General features: G+C 37.1%; 1 protein-coding gene across 4 annotated transcripts in view; it reads right to left on the bottom strand.

The window, feature by feature from the left end:
• The window catches only part of ARHGEF4 (Rho guanine nucleotide exchange factor 4), a 266,455-nt gene that overhangs the window by 111,597 nt on the left and 134,230 nt on the right, over window positions 1-20,628 (bottom strand). The window lies entirely within an intron of this gene.

Raw genomic sequence — 20,628 nt, 5'->3', positions numbered from 1 at the left:
AGAGATGATATGCTGTCATTGCCACATCATACTTTTTTCATTGTCCAGGATCTTTGCTGTGAGCAGGGTACACAGCCAAAATGCACACAGCTTCAGAAGGTGCCATTTACATCAAAATCCATGAGGAAAAAACCCAGAAAACTTCTCCTGGAGTCTGTAACCTGTATGGCCATATATGATGATTGTGGCAGAACAGGTTGTCATTCAACAATGTGAAATAAGGACTATTGAGAAGGTCTCCAAACCCCCAAATCTCCAGCTGCTCAGTCACACAGCCTGACATTTCTCCAAAAGCATGACTATTAGTTTTACTTAAGGCATATTATTTTAGGGGTGCTTAAGTAAAATACTACCCATGAAGTCCTGGGCAATTCATAAATATGAGACAGACTTACCCTTCAAATTGTAAGGACCAGTGTTGCAGAGGGTCTTGGGAAGACAAGGGATATTGTCCCATTCTTTATCATCCCATCATCCAGATATAAAATTGGCCCCTTCCAGTTTTGTCTACTTTGTAAGGTTATTATATTAGCTTAAACATTTTCATATGTAGGGGCACCTGGGTGGCTTAGTCGGTTGAGCGTCTGACTTTGGCTTGGGTCATGATCTTGCAGTCCGTGAGTTTGAGCCCCATGTCGGGCTCTGTGCTGACAGGTTGGAGCCTGAAGCCTGTTTCGATTTCTGTGTGTCTCCCTCTCTCTTTACCCCTCCCCTGCTTGTGTTCTCTGTCTTAAAAATAAATAAATGTTTAAAAGAAATTTTTAAATTTGGTATGTATTCAAATAAATGTTTGTTCCTTTCCCTTCTCTTTTGTATCCCTGAAGTGATTAAGCAAGTAGTGCTTAGAAAATTCTTTTGTTGTCCCTATGATATCCTCTGGCTTGATCTCAACAGCAACTTGAAACTGGGTGTGCCCAAAAGGTACTCCAAAAGAAGCCCTTTCTGGTCTGAAGAGAAGGAAAAGGGGCCCCTAAGAGTATGAACGAATGGGGGAAATCTTCTCTGTTGTTGTTTCCTCCCACCCCCAATTCCCAGGAAATCCTATTGTAGTATGGCAATGACAGCCCGATAGGCACCTAAAACCCTGAGGAAGGGGAGTCCTCCATGACTAGAGGAGCTCTGGTCCTAAGAACATGGAGGTGGGAGGAGAATCCTGTTTCATTTTTCTATCTCTGTTTTCCTGCTGCTTGGCTCTAGAGGCAGACACATTTGCAGGAAGTATATTGCAAAGTAGGAAAACAAAAGCCCATCTTTCTTGCAAAAAGATCAGGAATATAGGGGCTTCTGGAACCATAAAGTGTCTGGAAGAATTCAGAGAGGAAGGAATTCAAGAAAATGATCCCAAAAAGTGTGTAAACTCCAGGACTTACCCCAAACTGTGCATGGGTGGATCTGAGCCTAAACAGGGTAGAAAGTCTTTGAGGACTGAACTATGGAATAGAATATTTTACAGGTCCCAGACTAGCCACTGAGTGATCTACATTATCCAAATAGCACTGAAAACACCTTGAAAACTGAAATGACCTAAGAAACATAGACCCTGAAGGCCAGTAAGAACTTGTAGTCTAAATTGGATCAACTTCTTAAAAAATGTAATAGCCATCATTCTCCACAGCAACTAAACAAGGTCCAGAGTCTCATAACATAGTATTCAAAATGTCCAAGGTATTATTCAAAATGACTTAACATACAAACAACTATGCAAATCTCAGTAATGTTTAAGGGAAAGGACAACCAACAGATCTCAACACCAAGGTAATATGGTAGTTGAAATTATCAGACTTTAAAGCAGCTCTTATAACCAGACTCTAAGAAGTAAGGGTAAATACTCTTGAACTGAATGGAAAATAACAGCAGGGAGATATAGTTGACACTTGAATAACACAGGTTTGAAGTGTGCGGGTCCACTTACATGTGGATTTTTTTTTTTATAACTACAGTACAGTGCTGTAAATGTATTTTCTCTTCCTTATGATTTTCTTAACATTTTCTTTTCTCTAGTTTACTTATTGTAAGAATAAAGTATGTAATACATACAACATGAACAAGAAGTGATAACTGACTGCTTATGTTAGTAAGGTTTCTGGTTAACAATAGGCTATTGGTAAATTTTGTGGGAATCAAAAGTTATGTGTGGATTTTGACTGTGTGTGAAGTTAGCACTCTTAACCCCTCTGTTGTTAAATATAGATGAAAAAAAAGAATGAAATTGATATATTAGAACTGAAAAATATAATAACTGAAATAAAAAATTCACTGGTAAATTTTAATTACAACATAAGATTACTGAGGAAAGAATCAGTAAACTAAATAGCTCAAAAGAAATGATCCAGTCTGAAGAACAGAGAAATAATAATACAGTAAAACCTTGGCTTGCTAGCATAATTCATTCTGGAAACATGCTTGTAATCCAAAGCACTCATATATCAAAGTGAATTTCAAGAACCATTGGCTCAGTTGTGATCATGCAATGTTCAGCATCACACACTGCTTGTATTGGAAGACATCACTTGTTTATCAAGTTAAAATTTATTAGAAATGTTTGTTCATCTTGTGGAACACTCGCAGAACAAGTTACTCATAAACCAAGGTTTTACTGTATTGGAAAAAATGAACAGAACCTCAGGGACCTATAGGACAACAATAAACATCTAACATTCTGCCATCAGAGATGCAGAAACAGAAGAGAAAGTGTGGTGGAGAACAATATCAACAAATTTCTTGGAGGAAGAGTTAAGATGGCAGAGTAGTAAGGGGACTTGTCTGTCCCTCAAACACAGCGAGATCAACATCAAACCATTTTGAACACCTAGGAAATCAGTCTGAGGATTAACAGAATAGTCTGCATAATTTGAAGGAAAGAACACAGCAGGTACATAGTGCAGAGAGGGGAACTGGGGAAGTGAAGAGCTGAAGTGCCCCAGAGGGGAGGGGGCTGTTTTCAGGGAGAGGAAAAGAGAGGGGGAGAGAGAGCAGTGCACTGGGTTTGCACAAGAAAGCACTCCCTCTGAAAGCAACTACAGAGAAAGAGTGAAAACACGAACTGGGGACTGCACAAAACAACGGTTCCCCAAAACCACTGACAAGAGAAAAAGGAGAGAGTTTCAATACTGCCAGTTTTTTATAAACATTAGAGCACTGAATCTGAAGTTTCAGAGGTCAGCACCTGGCAGTGCTCTGGTGAGGAAGCAGGGCAGAACCCTGGGAGCAGGCAGCAAGGTCTGAGGATCCCCTGGATCATGTGGGGAGAAGATGTTCCCTTCCTTGGAGTGCATTTGGTAGGGGTTATATGGCCTCTCCACAGGCAAAAGATCCAGTAGGCACCATCAAGCCACATGGCACCCATACAGGAACAAAGGATGACAGCTAAGGGCAGCAAATCCTGGTGCCAGTTCTGTGTTGTGATTTACCATAAACTCTGAACTTCTGCCATTCTGCAGTGGCATGACTATTTCCTGGGACAAGCTGGCCCCAGCTATAGCACAGTGAGACCCTCCCCCAGAAGATCACTGCAGGTCTGAACCATGGGAGTCTCTGATGTGTGGTTTTGGAACACAACTGCACCTGAGATAAAACTCTGGAGAGAGGTGCCGCCTGGTAGGCAGACAGCTCAGACACAGACAGGAGGAAGGCAGAGAGCTGACAGAAGCAGGGGGCACAGAATGGGTGACTGATCTGTGTGTCTGTGAGGGTGCGAGCTTCTCACTTCGGAGACTAGAGAGCAGGGTGAAGCCATTTACACCATTAGCCCATCAACACTGATTGACTCCAGTAAGCAAGACAGTGCCACTAAGTGGAGAACAGGGCTGTTATACCAAGTCTTGCATCCCTGTTGCCTCCAGGTCCAACTCCACTAGGGCAAGTGGGCCTTGGAATCAGATCAGCAGACCCCTCCCCCAGAGGACCAGTACAAATCCCTTCTGGGAGCTTAGCCTACTGATCATAGAGTGCTGCAAAGATTCAGCTCTAGAGGAAAATGGATCTAGCTTCATTTGGGTTTTTTTGTTTGTTGGTTCGTTCACTTTTTTGTTGTTTTGTTTTTGTTTTTGTTGTTGTTTTTCTTTTCTTTTGTTTCTTGGACACAAAAAGAGCAAAAATTTTTATTTTACATTATTTTTTATTTTTTAATTTTAATTTTTTTCTTTTTTTTAATCGAGCTTCTCTTAACAAGCAGACCAAAACACACCTAGGATCCAGCTTCCTTTATTTGATAGTTAAAAAATTTAAATTTTTATTTCATTCTATTATTACTATTATTGTTGTTGTTGTTTTCTTCCTCCAAAATGACAAGAAGGAGGAATTCACCTCAAAAGAAAAAAACAGAAGAAATGACAGCCAGGGATTTAATTAATGTAGAATTAAGTAAGTGTCTGAACTAGAATTTAAAACAATGATTATAAGGATACTAGGTAGGCTTGAAGAAAGCATAGAAGACACAAGATAATCCCTTTCTGCAGAGATAAAAGAAGTAAAATCTAGTCAGACTGAAGTTAAAATTGCTGTAACCAAGATGCAAACCCAAATGGAGGCCATAAAAATGAGGATGGATGATGAGGCAGAGGAGCAAAATAGTGATATAGAGGATAAAATTATGGAAAATAATGAAACTGAAAAGAAGAGGGAAACAAAAGTGAGAGATCCTGAAGGCAGAATTAGGGAACTCAGCAATTTATTAAAATGTAATAATATTTATAACCTAGGAGTCCCAGAAGATGAAGAGAGAGAAAAAGGGACAGAAGGTTTATGTGAGCAAATTATAGATGAAAAATTCCCTATTCTGGGAAAGGACACAGATATAAAATCCAAGAAACACAGAGAACTCCCATTAAATTCAATAAGAGCCAGCCATCACCAAGACATGTCATAGTCAAATCACAAAAAACACAAACAAGGAAAGAATATTGAATGCACCAAGGGGAAAAAAAGTCCTTAACCTACAAAGAAAGACAGATCAGGTTCATAGTAGAACTGTCCACAGAAACTTGACAGGCCAGAAAGGACTGGTGAGATATATTCAACATGCTAAATAGGAAAAATATGCAGCCAAGAATACTCTATCCAGCAAGGCTGTCATTCAAAATAGAAGGAGAGATAAAGAGTTTCCCCGATAAACAAAAACTACAGGAGCCAGCCCTACAAGAAATTTTGAGGACTCTTTGAGTGGAGAAAACAAAAGACCAAAAGCAACAAACACTAGAAAGGACCAGAGCGCATCACCAGAAACCAACTCTACAGGCAACATAATGTCACTAAATTCATATATTTCAATAATCACTCTGAATGTAAATGGACTAAATATTTCAATCAAAAGACAAAGGGCATCAGAATGAATAAAAAACAAGATTCATGTATATGCTGCCTATGACTCATTTTAGACCTAAAGACACCTGCAGATTGAAAGTGAGGGGATGGAGAACCCTCTAACATGCTAATGGACGTCAAAAGAAAACTAGAGTAGCCATACTTACATCAGACAAATTAGATTTTAAAACAGACTGTAACAAGAGATGAAGAAGGGCATTATATCATAATAATGGGTTCTATCCACCAAGAAGATCTATCAATTATATTTATGCCCCCAGCTTGAAAGCACCCAAATATATAAGTCAATTAATCACAAACATAAAGACACTCATTGATAATAATACAATAATAGTAGGGGACTTTAACACCCCACTTACAGTTATGGCATCTAAGCAGAAAACCACAGGACATACCTCCTCATAAGGAAACAATGGCTTTGAATGACACACTGGACCATATGCACTTTGCAGATATATTCAGAATATTTCATCCTAAAACAGCAGAATACACATTCTTTTTGAGTACACATGGAACATTCTCCAGGACAGATCACATACTGGGTCACAAATCAGCCTTCAACAAATACAAAAAGATTGAGATCATGCCATGCATATTTTCAGATCACAACACTATGAAACTTGTAGTCAACCACAAGAAAAAGTTTGGAAGACCTTCAAGTACATGGAGGTAAAAGGACATTCTATTAAAGAATGAATAGGTTGACCAGGAAATAGAAGAAATTTAAAAAATACAGGAAGCAGGGGTGCCTGAGTGGCTCAGTTAAGTGTCTGACTTTGGATTTGGGCTCAGGTCATGATCTCACAGTTCATGAGATAGAGCCCCGCGTAGTGCTCTGCATTGACAGTGGAGCCTGCTTGGGATTCTCTGTCTCTCTCTCTCTCTCTCTCTCTCTCTCTCTCTCTCTCTCTCATTTTCTGCCCCTCCTCTGCTCATGCTCTCTCCCTCTCTCAAAATAAATAAATATTTAAAAAAATACATGGAAGCAAATAAAAATGAAACCATGACAGTCCAAAACCTTTGGGATGCAGCAAAGGGAGTCCTAAGAGGGAAGTATATTGTAATTTAGGCTTATCTCAAGAAGCAAGAAAGGTCCCAAATACACAACATAACCTTACACCTAAAGGAGATAGAAAAGGAAGCAAATGAAGTAAAGCCAACAGAAGAAGGGTAATAATAAAGATTAGAGCAGAAATAAGTGATACAGAAACAAACAAAAAACCCAGTAGAACAGATCAATGAAACTAAGAGCTAGTTCTTTGAGAGAATTAACAAAAATGATACCCCCTAGCCATACTGATCGAAAAGAAAAGAGGAAGGACCCAAATAGATAAAATTACAAATTAAAGAGGATATATCACAATCAATACCACAGAAATACAAACAATTATGAGAATACTATGAAAAATTATATGCCAACAAACTGCAGGCAATCTAGAAGAAATGGATGAATTCCTAGAAACTCACAAACTACCAAAACTGAAACAGAAAGAAATAGAAAATTTGAACAGACCCTTAACCATCAAAGAAATTGAACCAGTAATAAAAAATCTCCCACCAGAGTCCTGGGCCAGATGGTTTCCCAGGGGAATTCTACCAGACATTTAAAGAAGAGTTAATACATATTCTTCTCAAACTGTTCCAAAAAATAGAAATGGAAGGAAAACTTCCAAACTTATTTTATTGAGGCCAGCATTACTTTGATTCCAAAACAAAGACCCCACTCAAAGGAGAATTACAGGCTAATATCCCTGATAATATGGATGCAAAAATTCTCAACAAGATACTAACAAATCGAATTTAATAGTACATTAGAGTATTCACCATGATCAAGTGGGATTTATTCCTGGGCTGCAGGGCTGATTCAATATTTGCAAATAAATCATCATGATACACTCTATTATAAGAGAAATGATAAGAACCATATGGTCTTGTCAATAGATGCAGAAAAAGCATTTGATAAAATACAACATTCATTCTTGATAAAAACCCTCAACAAAGTAGGCATACATGGGACATACCTTAACATCATTAAGGCTGTATATAAGAGATCCACAGCTAATATCATCCTCAAAGGGGAAAAATTGAGAACCATTTCTCTACAGTTAGGAACAAGACAAGGATGTTCACTCTCATCATTACTATTTAAAATAGTACTGGAAGTCTTAGCCTCAGCTAAGGGGTTCAGAAAACAAAACCCTGAATACAGAACCCCTACAGAACTTTGGTGTTCTGAATAGAAAACCCAGAAATGGACCCACAACTGTATGGTCAACTCATCTTCAACTAAGCAGGAAAGAATATCCAGTGGCATAAAGACATTCTCTTCAGCAAAAGGTGTTGGGAAAAACTGGACAGCAATATGCAGAAGAATGAAACTGCACCACTTTCTTACACATACATAAAAATAAATTCAAAATGGATAAAAGACCTAAATGTGAGACAGGAAACCATCAAAATCCTAGAGGAGAACCCAGGCAGCAACCTCTTTGATCTCACCTGGAGCAACTTCTTTTTTTTAGGAGTTTTATTTATTTATTTATTTATTTTTATTTATATATGAAATTTATTGTCAAATTGGTTTCCATACAACACCCAGTGCTCATCCCAAAAGGTGCCCTCCTCAATACCCATCACCCACCCTCTCCTCCCTCCCACCCCCCATCAACCCTCAGTTTGCTCTCAGTTCTCAACAGTCTCTTATGCTTTGGCTCTCTCCCACTCTAACCTCTTTTTTTTTTTTTTCCTTCCCCTCCCCCATGGGTTCCTGTTAAGTTTCTCAGGATCCACATAAGAGTGAAACCATATGGTATCTGTCTTTCTCTGTATGGCTTATTTCACTTAGCATCACACTCTCCAGTTCCATCCACGTTGCTACAAAAGGCCATATTTCATTTTTTCTCATTGCCACGTAGTATTCCATTGTGTATATAAACCACAATTTCTTTATCCATTCATCAGTTGATGGACATTTAGGCTCTTTCCATAATTTGGCTATTGTTGAGAGTGCTGCTATGAACATTGGGGTACAAGTGCCACTATGCATCAGTACTCCTGTGTCCCTTGGATAAATTCCTAGCAGTGCTATTGCTGGGTCATAGGGTAGGTCTATTTTTAATTTTCTGAGGAACCTCCACACTGCTTTCCAGAGCGGCTGCGCCAATTTGCATTCCCACCAACAGTGCAAGAGGGTTCCTGTTTCTCCACATCCTCTCACCTGGAGCAACTTCTTACTAGACACACTGCCAAAGGCAAAGGAAACAAAAGCAAACATCAACTATTGGAATTTCATCAAGAAAAAAAGCTTCTGCACAGTGAAGGAAACAATCAACCAAACTAAAATACAGCCTAGGAATGGGAGAAGACATTTGCAAATGACATATCTGATAAAGGTTTAGTATCCAAAATCTATAAAGAACTTATTAAACTCAACAGCCAAAAAACAAATAAGCCAGTTAAGAAATGGACAGAAGACATCCATAGATACTTTTCCAAAGAAGACATCCATATGGCTAACAGACATATGAAAAAAATGCTCACCATCACTCATCATCAGGGAAATACAAATCAAAACCATGATGAGATAACCACCCTCACACCTGTCAGAATGGCTAAAATTAACAACATAAGAAACAACAGGTATTGGCAAGGATGCAGAGAAAGAGGAACACTCTTGCATTGTTGGTGGAAATGCTAATTGATGCAGCCACTGTGGAGAACAATATGGAGGTTCTTCAAGAAACTAAAAATAGAACTACCCTACCATCCAGCAATTGCACTACTAGGTATTTGCCCAAAGGACACAGAAATACAGATTCAAAGGGGTACATGCACCCCAGTGTTTATATCACTATTATCAACAATAGCCAAACTATGGAGAAACCCCAAATGTCCATCGACTGATGAATGGATAAAGAAGACGTGGTATGTATGTGTATATATATATATATATATATACACACACACACACACACACACACACACACACACACATACACACAATGGGATATTACTCAACCATCAAAAAGAATGAAATCTTTCCATTTGCAGTGACATGGATGGAGCTAGAATGTATTATGCTAAGTGAAATAAGTCAATCAGAGAAAGACAAATACTATATGATTTCACTCATTTGTGGAATTTAAGAAACAAAACAGACAAACATATGGGGAAAGTGGGGGGAAGAGAGGAAAACAAACCACAAGAGACTCTTAATTATAGAGCACAAAATATGGGTTGATGGAGGGAGGTGGATAGGCAGTGATCTAGATGGGTACTAAGGAGGGCACTTGTGATGAGCACTAGGTGTTGTACATAAGTGATGAATCACTGAATTCTACTCCTAAACCAATATTGCACTGTATGTTAGCTAACTAAAATTTAAATTAAAAAAAAATGAGGAAGAAAAAAAAGAAATTTCTGAAAACATTCTAAATGTGATGAAAAAAAAAAAACCCTTAGCTTACAGTGCAAGAAACTCAGCAAACTTCAAACAGGAAAACCCAAGAATATCAATGCCCAACACATCATAACTGAACTACTGAAGACTAGAGACAATGAAAAAAATCTTGAAGGCAGCCAGAAACTAACAACAAATCATGTATATATAAGGGAACAACCATTCAAATGACTACACATTTTTCATGGAGGCCAGAAAGAAGTGGAACAGTATTTTTTAAATGCTACACCAACTGTCAACCCAGAATTCTGTATCCAACAAAAAAATACTTTAGGGAAGAAAGTGAAATAAATACATTCTTAGATGAAGAAAACCTAGAAAATTTGTCACTACCAGACCTACACTAAAGAAATTTTAAAGCTCTTCATACTAAAGGGAAATGATACTAGAGAGAAACTTCAAAAGTCAGGAATTAAAGGAAGAGCAATAGAAATAGTAAATATATAGGTAAGTATAATAGATATTTTTCTCTAAGTTCTTTAAAGTATGTTTGACTTAAAAGCAAAAATGACAATATTTTCTGATAGGGTTTTCGATGTATGCAGATGACCTATGACACCTACAGCATTAAGGGGGTATATTAAAGAGACCTGTATGGTGGAAGGTTTTCTTTTTTCTTTTTTTTCTTAGGTAGGCTCCACATCCAATGTGGGGCTTGAACTCACAACCCTGAGATCAAGAATTTTATGCTCTATTGACTGAGACACCCATGTGCCCCCTGATGGAAGATTTTATACATCTCTCTTGGTGTAGTAAAATACCAAGTATAAGTGAACTATGAAAAGTTAAGGATGTATATTAATTCCTAGCCTGGCTATTAAGAAAAAAATCCACATAACAATATATAAGGAAAACAACATATAAGTTAAAATTGAAAATTTAAAAAATAACCCAAAGACAGTAAAAGGAAACAGAGCAATGAATCAGAGGAACAAGCAGAGAACACCGTAGATCTTAATCCCAAACACATCAATAATTACATTAAATTTAAATACGAACATATAATTACAGAGATTTTCAAAATGGATTAATGAAAAAAAAAAAGACCCTGACCATATGCTATCATAAGAAATCCACTTTCAAATGATGAAGGTGGGTAAAAAGTAAAAGTTTATGTTTCCATAAAACATATGGAAAAACATATGTTACACAAACACTAATCAAAAGAAAACACTAATATCAGACACAACAGACTTCAGAGCAAGGAAAATTACCAGGTATACAGGAGGACACTACATACATAACAAGAGGGTGAATTCACCAAGTAGGCAGGACAACCCTAAATATGTATGCATATAAACGCAGACCTTCAAAATATATGAGAAATAGAAGTGCCACAATTATGGTTGGATACTTTAACACTTCTACTGCAGTGAAAAAATAAAAGAAACAGCAAGTGAACAGATGAAGGGAACAACACCATCCACCAAATAGAACTGACACTTATAGAACGGTCCACCCAACAATTTCAGAATACGCGTTGTTTTCAAGTGCACACTGAATATTCACTGAAAGACTATATCCTTGCTGATAATGATAATAACAATGGTAACAACAACAACGTAAGTTTAAAAGGATTGAAATCATACAGAATATGCTTCTCCATAATGGAATTACACTAGAAATCAGTGATAGAAAGTTAATTAGAGAGTCTCTACTTAGAAATTAAGCAACACACTTCAAAATAATCCATGGTAGTCCAGTAACCACACTTTGAGAACTGTAATCCAGTTTTCCAATTCCTTCAACATATGCTTTTTTAATTCCTAATGTTCTGATTCTTTCAAGTTACACTGTAGTATTCTTTTTGTGTTTACTAGTAGAAACTATCAGACCATTATTTGACTCAACTAGTACATAATCTCCACTTCCCATTAAATTATCAGGACTCTCTCTTAGGCCCCCAAACCTGTTAAAATCAGAGAATTTCAGACTTAGAATTCTCTAGAAATCTACTTTAGTCCTGGTTAAGGGGGCAATGGACCCCACACATGTATTTGTGTAGGTCCAATTACACCTGATTTTTAAAATAGTCATATAAACTGGTGACACTATATCATTTTTCCAAAACTTTCTGTCAAGCCATCTTTCACATGGATTACTAAAACATTCTCCTAAATCTTCTCTCCTTCCTCTACACCATATTTGTCATGCCACTCCCTGTTTAAGTCCTAAAAGCCTGCCATTCCTTATAGGATTAAGTCAAGGTTGACTGATGTGGGGCCAACTTTTTCACATTTTGTCTTCTAGCCACTGTGGCAACCACTATTATCTGCCTCTCTACCACCAAGAACCGATCACTCACTACTGCCTGATACTCCATGAATTCCATACTATCATGCCCTTAAAAAATTATAGAGGTATAATTGACACATAACATTATATTGATTTCAGGCATACAACATAATTATTTGATATTTATGTATATTTCAAAGTGATCACCACATAAACCTAATTACTACCTGTCCCTATACAAAGATAATTTTAGAATTAGCTCTTTTGACAAATTTTGAGCATATGCTATGATATTATTGATTATAGTCACCATGCTGTATATTATGTCCCCATGACTTATTTATTTTATAATGGGAAGTTTGTACCTCTTGACCCTTTTCACCTGTTTTGCCCACTCTCCATTCCTTCCCTTCTGCAGCCACCATTGTGTTCTCTGTTATCTATGAGTTTTGTTTTGTTTTTTAGATTCCACATATAAGACATTTATCCAGTATTTATCTTTCTCTGTCTGACTTAATTTGCTTAGCATAATTCCCTAGAGGTCCATCTATGTTGTCACAAATGGTAAGATGTCATTTTCTTTTATGGATGAGTAATAGTCCACTGTGTATTTATATTTAGCTTTGTTCTTTCTCAAGATAGCTTTGGCTATTCTTCTGTGGTTTCATACAAATTTTAGGATTTGTTTTGTTCTAGTTCTGTGAAAAATACTATTGATATATGCACCCCTATGTTTATTGCAGTGTTACTTATAATAGCCATGATATGGAAACAACCCAAGTGTCCGTTGATAGATGAATGGATAATGAAGACATACAATGGAATATTATTCAGCCATAAAAAAGAATTAAATCTTGCCATTCATGACAACATGGATGAACTAGGGACTTATGCTAAATAATCAGTCAGAGAAAGACAAATATATGATTTCACTTATATGTAGAATCTAAAAAGCAACACAAATAAAGAGAAACAGATTCATAAATATAGAGAAAAAAAACTAGTGGTTGCCAGAGGGGAAGGGAGTGGGGGAATAGATGAAATAAAAGGGGATTAAGAGGTAAAAGCTTCTAGTTATAAAATAAATAAGTCACAGGGATAAAAAGTACAACATAGGGAATACTGTTGTAGGGAATATTGTAAATAACTTTGTATGGTGACAGACAGTAGCTAACTTACTGTGGTGAGCATTTTGTTATGTAATTATCAAATCACTATGTGATCCACCTGAAACTAATATGTTTTATACCAACTGTACCTCAGTTAAAAAAAAACATATTGTACTGGCATAAGAACAAACACAGATCAATTGAACAGAATAGATGGCCCAGAAGTAATCCCATGCATGTATGGTCAATAAATTTATGACAAAGCAGGCAAGAATGCATAATAAGGAAAGGATAGTCTCTTCAGTAAATGGTGCTGTGAAACATGGACAGCTATATGGAAAATGAAACTAGACCACTATCTTATACCATATACAAAAATTAACTCAAAATGGATTAAAGACCTAACTCTAATGCATGAAATCCTAAGTCTCCTAAAGGAAAACATAGGTAGTAATCTCTTGGACATCAACCTTAGCAGTACTTTTCTATGTTTCCCCAGGCAGGAAATAAAAGCAAAAATAAACAATTGGGCTACATAAAATTGAAAAGCTTTTGCATAGTAAAGGAAACCATTAATAAAATGAAAATTCAGCCTACTGAATAGAAGAAAGTAGGGGCATCTGGGTGGCTCAGTCAGTTAAATGTCTGGCTCTTGATTTTGGCTCAGGTCATGATCTCATGTTCATGAGATTGAGCCCCACATTAGGCTCTGTGCTGACAGTGCAGAGCCTATTTAGGATTCTCTCTCTTTCCCTCTTTCTTCCCTTTCCCTGTTCACACACTCTCTAAAACAAACAAACAAACAAACAAACAAACAAACAAACAATTGTATTTGCCAAAGGTATATCTGATAAGGGGTTAATATATAAAATATAAAGAACTCCTACAATTCAACACCAAGTAAATACATAATCCAATTAAAAATTGGCAGAGGAGGGGCGCCTGGGTGGCGCAGTCGGTTAAGCGTCCGACTTCAGCCAGGTCACGATCTCGCGTTCCGTGAGTTCGAGCCCCGCGTCAGGCTCTGGGCGGATGGCTCAGAGCCTGGAGCCTGTTTCCGATTCTGTGTCTCCCTTTCTCTCTGCCCCTCCCCCGTTCATGCTCTGTCTCTCTCTGTCCCCAAAATAAATAAACGTTGAAAAAAAATTAAAAATAAAATAAAATAAAAAAAATGGCAGAAGAATAGGCATTTTTCTAGAGTACTTACAGATAGATGGCCAACAGACACATGAAAAGGTGCTCAACATTACCAATCATCAGAGAAATGCAATCAAAACCACAGTGAGCTTTAACCTCACACCAGTCATAATGGTTAGTATCAAAAAGACAAAAAATAAAAAGTTTTGGCAAGGATGTGGAGAAAGGAGAACCCAGTCACTGTTGGTGGGAATGTAAATTGGTGCAGCTACTATGGAGAACAGTATGGAGGTTCCTCAAAAAAACTAAAATACCATACTATTTTGATTACTATAGCTTTGTAATATAGTTTGAAATCAGGGAGCATGATGTCTCCAGCTTTGTTCTTCTTTCTCAAGATTGTTTTGGCTATTTGGGATATTTTGTGGTTCCATACAAATTTCAGGATTGTTCATTCTCTTTCTGTGAAAAATGCCATGGTAATTTTGATACAGATTACACTGAATCTGTAGATTGCTTTGGGTAATATGGACATTTGAACAATATTAATTCTTCCAATCCATAGGTATGGTATATCTTTCTATTTGTGTCTTCTTCAATGTTTTTCTTTAATGTCTTATAATTTAGTGTACAGTGTAATTTAACCATGGAGGTCTTTGATTCCTAGGGATTGTATTATTTTTTTTAATTTTTAAAACGTTTTATTTTATTTTTGAGAGAGAGAGAGAGAGAGAGAGAGAGAGAGAGAGCAGGGGAGGGGCCAAGAGAGAAGGAGATACAGAATCTAAAGCAGGCTCCAGGCTCTGAGCTGTCAGCACAGAGCCTGAAGCAGGGCTGAACCCATAAACCATGACATCATGACCTGAGCTGAAGTTGGACCCTTAACCTACTGAGCTACCCAGGTCCCCCAGAATGAATTCTTTATGATGCAATTGTAAATGGCATTGTTTTCTCAATTTATCTTTTTTAAAAATATTTTTTCTAATGCCCTTTATTAAAAAAAAATGTTTATTTATTTACTTTTGAGAGAGAGACAGACAGACAGACAGACAGAGAATCCCAAGCAGGCTCCATGCTGTCAGCACAGAGCCTGATGTGCAGCTTGAATTCATGAACTGTGAGATTGTGACCTGAGCCACAATCAAGAATCAAATCCTTAACCGACTGAGCCACCTAGACACCCCTTAATTTCTCTTTCTGATTGTTTGTTATAAGTATATAGAATGTAATCAATTTTTTTTTTGTATATTGACATTGTACTCTGCAACTTTACTGAATTCATTTATTAGTTCTAACAGTTTTTTGGTGGAGTCTTTAGGGCTTTCTATACAAGTTATATCATGTTGCCTGAAAATAATAACAGTTTTACTTTTTCCTTTCTGATTTATATGTTTTCTATTTCTTTCTCTTGCTTAATTCCTCTGGCTAGGACTTCCAGTACTAAGGTGAATAAAAGTAGTGACAGTGGCTATCCTAGTCTTATTGCTGATCTTAGGAAAGTTTTCAGCTTTTCACTACTGAGTATGTTAGCTATGGGCTTGTCCTAAATGGCCTCTATTATGGTGAGTCATGTTCCTTCTATACCCACTTTGTTGAGAGAATTCTATCATGAATGGATACTGAATTTTGTCAAATCATTTTTCTGCATGTATTGGGATGATCACATGATTCTATCCGTTTTGTTGAATGGTGTACTGCATTGGTTTACAGATTTTGAACCATCCACAAATTCTTGGAATAACTGATCATGATGTATGATCCTTTTAATGTCTTGTAGTATTTGGCTTGCTTCAGAATTTTTTTTGAAGATTTTTACATCTTTGTTCATTAGAGATATTGGCATGTAATTTTCTTTTTTGTGGTGTCTTTGGATTTGGGATCAGGGTACTGCAGCTTTGTAAAATGAGTTTTGGAAGTGTTGCTTTCTCTTTAATTCTTTGGAAGACTTTGAGAAAGATAGGTATTAAGTCTTCTTTGAATGTTTAGTGGAATTCACCAGTGAAGCTGTCTGGTCATGAATTGTTGTTTGTTGGGAGGGTTTTGATTACTGTTTAATCTCCTTAATCTCCTTTAATCAGTCTATTCAAATTTTCTATTTCCTCATGATTCAGTCTTGGAAGTCTGTATGTTTCTAGGAATTTATTTCTCAGGTTGTCCAATTTGTTGGTGTATAATTGTTCTTAGTAGTCTCTTACAGTCCTTGTATTTCTGTGGTATCAGTTGTAACTTCTCTTTGATTTCACTTATTTATTTGAGTCCCCTCTCTTACCCCTTTTTTTCTTGGTGAGCCTGGCTAAAGGGTTGTCAGTTTTGTTTATTCAGAGAATTATCTCTCAGTTTCATTGATATTTTTTTAAGTTTATTTATTATTTATTTTGAGAGAGAGAGAGAGAGAGAGAGAGCGAGCACACAAGTAGGGGAGGGGCAGAGAGAGAGGGAGAGAGAAAGAATCCCAAGCAGGCTCCACACTGTCAGTGCACAGCCCAATGTGGGGCTTGAACTTAGGAACTGTGAGATCATGACCTGAGCTGAAATCAAGAGTTGGATGCTTAATCAATTGAGCCACCCAGGCACCCCTCACTGATCTTTCCTTATTGTCTTTTAGTCCCTATTTATTTCTGCTCTGATCTTTATTATTTCCTTCCTCCTAGTAATTTTGCTCTATTTGTTCTTTTCCTAGTTCCTTTAGGTATATGGTTTAGTTATTCATTTGAGATTATTCTTGTTTTTGAGATAGGGCTGTATTGCTATGAAGTTCTCTCTTAGAACTGCTTTTGCTTTGTCCCTTAGATTCTATAAAGTTGTGTTTCCATTTTTATTTGTCTTGAGGTAGTTTTTGATCTCTCTTTTGATTTCTTCATTAACCCATGTTGTTTAGTCACTGCACATTTGCCATATTTTCAGTTTTCTTCTTTGAATTGATTTCCAGTTTCCTATCATTGTGGTCATAAAAGATCCCTGATATGATTTCATTCTTCTTAAACTTGTTAAGACTTGTTTTGTGGCCTAACATGTGATCTATCCTGGAAAATGTTCCATCTATACTTGAGAAAAATGTGTATTCTGCTGCTTTTGGATGGAATGTTCTGTATATATTGGTTAAGTCAATCTTGTCCAATGTGTTGTTGAAAGCCAATGTATCTTTATTGAGTTTGTTCAAGATGACCTATCCATTGATGTAAAGTGGGGTTTTAAAGTCCCCAACCTTTATTTTATTGCTGTCAATTTCTCCCTTTAGGTCTGTTAGTATTTGCTTTATATATTTTGGTACCACTATGTTGGGTGTATATGTATTTATAAATGTTATGTCTTCTTGCTGGATTGATCCCTTCATCATTATGTAATGCCCTTATTTGTCTTTCATTACAGCTTTTTTGTTGTTGTTCTTTCAAAGTCTATTTTGTCTGATATGAGTATAGCTACATCAGCTTTCTTTTGCTTCCCATTTGCTTTATGTATCTTTAGGTCTGAAGTGAATCTCTTGTAGGTAGCATACAGATGACTGTTGTTTTTAATCCATTCAGCCTCTATGTCTTTTGATTGGAGAATTTAGTCCATTTAAATTTAAAGTTATTATTGATAGGTATACCATTTTGTTGTTTTCTAGCTGCTTTTATAGTTCTATGTATCTTTCTTCTTCTCTTGCTCTCTTCCCTTGTGCTTTGATGATTTTCTTTAGTGTTGTATAGACTCCTCATTATCTTTCATGTATCTATGATAGCGTTTTTCTCTGTGGAACCATGAAGTTCACATATAATACTATATATATATATATATATATATATATATATATATATATGGTAGACTATATATACACACACATAGTAGGCTATATATATATACATATACATATATATAGTCTATATATATATACTGTATACACACACACACACACACACACATCTATAGTCTATTTTAAGTTTACAGCAATTTAAGTTTGAATGCATTGTGAAAGCACATTTTTACTTCCCTTCAGCATTTTTTTTTGATATCTCATTTTACATCTTTTTGTGTATCCCTTAACTAAGTTTTGTACTTATGGTTAATTTTACTACTTTTGTCTTTTAACCTTCATACTAGCTTTATAACTGGTTAGTCTACTACCTCTACTGTACCTTTAAATTTATTGTTGTGAATTTTACTTTCATATATTTTCTAGTTACTAATTAGTGCCTTTTCTTTTCATCTCAAAGAAGTCCCCTTTACCCTTCTTGTAAGGCCAGTTTAGTAGTGATGGACTTAATTACCTTTTGTTTGTTGAAAACTTTATTTCTCCTTCAATTCTGAATGATAATCTTGCTGAGTAGAGTAGTCTTGGTTGAAAGTTCTTTTCCCCCCTCTCAGAGCTTTGACTGTATAATACCACTCTCTTTCAAACTGCAAAGTTCCTGCTGAGAGATCTGGTGATAGCCTTCTGGGGATTCCATTGCATGTAACAAGTTGTTTTTCTCTTGCTGCCATTAAGATTCTCTCTTTTGACATTTTAATCATAATGTGTCTTGGGTAGATCTCTTTGGATTCACCTTGTTGGGAGCTTTCTGAACTTCCTGGATCTGGCTGTCTGTTTCCTTTCCCAGGTTAGGGAAGTTTTCAGCAATGTTTTCTTCAGATAATTTTTCTACTCCTTTCTCTCTCTCTCTTCTCCTTCTGAGACCCTTATAATGTGAATGTTATCCCACTTGATTTTGTTCCACAGATCCCCTACACTATATTCACTTTTTAAAATCTTTTTTTGGGGGCGCCTGGGTGGCGCAGTCGGTTAAGCGTCCGACTTCAGCCAGGTCAGGATCTTGCGGTCTGTGAGTTAGAGCCCCGCGTCGGGCTCTGGGCTGATGGCTCGGAGCCTGGAGCCTGTTTCCGATTCTGTGTCTCCCTCTCTCTCTGCCCTTCCCCCGTTCATGCTCTGACTCTCTCTGTCCCAAAAATAAAAAAAAAAAAAAGTTGGAAAAAAAAATTAATAAATCTTTTTTTTTCTTGCTCTGTTTGGGTGAGTTCCACTGCCCTGTCTTCTAGATCATTGATTCTTTCTTCAGATTCATTTAGTCAGCTGTTGAACCCCTCTAGTGTATTTTTCAGTTCAGTTATTGTATTCTTCAGCTCTGTGACTTCTGTTTAAAGAATATACTTTCTTATATTTTTCTATCTCTTTAACTTCTCATTGTGTTCATCCATTCTTGTCCCAAGTTTGGTATCTTTATGATCATTACTTTCAATTATTTATCAGAGAGATTACTTATAATATTTGAGGTTTTATCCTACCATTTTGCTTGGAACATATTCTTCTGTTTCCTCATTTTGCTTGACTGTCTTGTGTTTGTTTCTATGAATTATGAAAAAGAGCTACTCTAAAGTCTTGAAGGAGTGGCTTTGTGGAAGTGATAAAATGTGGCTTTGTGGAAGTGATGAATGTCTTTCAAACATTTTTGGTTGTCTAAGCTGCTTGATTTATTCTTGATAGTTTCCCATTGTTGAGAGTGCACCAAGACCTGTCATGATCCAAGGAGAAAGATCTGAGCACCTAGTTTCAGGCTTATTGGAAGTCTGACTCTCAGGCAGTAGCTTTCAAAGTATGCAAATATATCCAGTCCTGGGGCGCTGTAATCATGTACCCTGCTGGCCTCTAGAGTCCCACTTGTGCCCTGCTCCTAAGATTAGCAAATGGATCCCCTTCGTATGTAGTAAAAGTGGTTTTCAAACTGCTGATTTTACATTGGTTCCTGGGGCAAGTGAGACTACATATAAGTCCTTTAAAAGGAGTATCTCCATTTCCTACAGTCCTTTGGGTCCCTTGGATGTAAGCCCCATTAGTTTTCTAAGCCAGACATTTTGGGGGCTCATCTCTCTGGTGCAGGTCCCAAGGGTTGGGATGCTTGATGTGGGGCACAAACCCCTCCCTCCTCTGAGAGAAACTCTGGACTTGAGAAATCCCTCCCTATTGGGTGTCACCGCTTCTGGGGTGGGGTTTTTGGAGAGACTATGTCTCTGCCTCTCCTACTCATCTCCATGTGGTCTTTTTATCCATTGTTGTGGAGAAACATTTCAGCTAGTTTCCAGTTCTTTTTCAGATGGAAGTGTTCCATATGTAGCTGTAGATTTGGTGTGAACAGGAGGAAGTGAGTTCAGTTTCTTCCTACACCACCATCTTGGACCAACTTCCCCTACCATGCACTTGACTTGGCTTTCTGTGGTGAAAATTTGCTTTCTGTGGTGAAAATTTATCAGTTTTTCATGCAAGTATCTCCCTTCCTGCAAGGTATTTCCCATGCTCCCTCCACACAGAATTACCCACATCTCCTTTCTGTTAACAGTATTCTGTTGATATCACTACAGCATCTGTTTTGCAGTATGGTTATTCTATGGTTTGTG

This window comes from Herpailurus yagouaroundi, unplaced genomic scaffold (assembly GCF_014898765.1).
Source record: "Herpailurus yagouaroundi ecotype Mexico unplaced genomic scaffold, PumYag 140, whole genome shotgun sequence".
NCBI classification, from domain to species: Eukaryota; Metazoa; Chordata; class Mammalia; order Carnivora; family Felidae; genus Herpailurus; species Herpailurus yagouaroundi.
The sequence above is the reverse complement of the archived record's forward strand: the minus strand, read 5'-3'. Positions and strand labels throughout refer to the sequence as shown.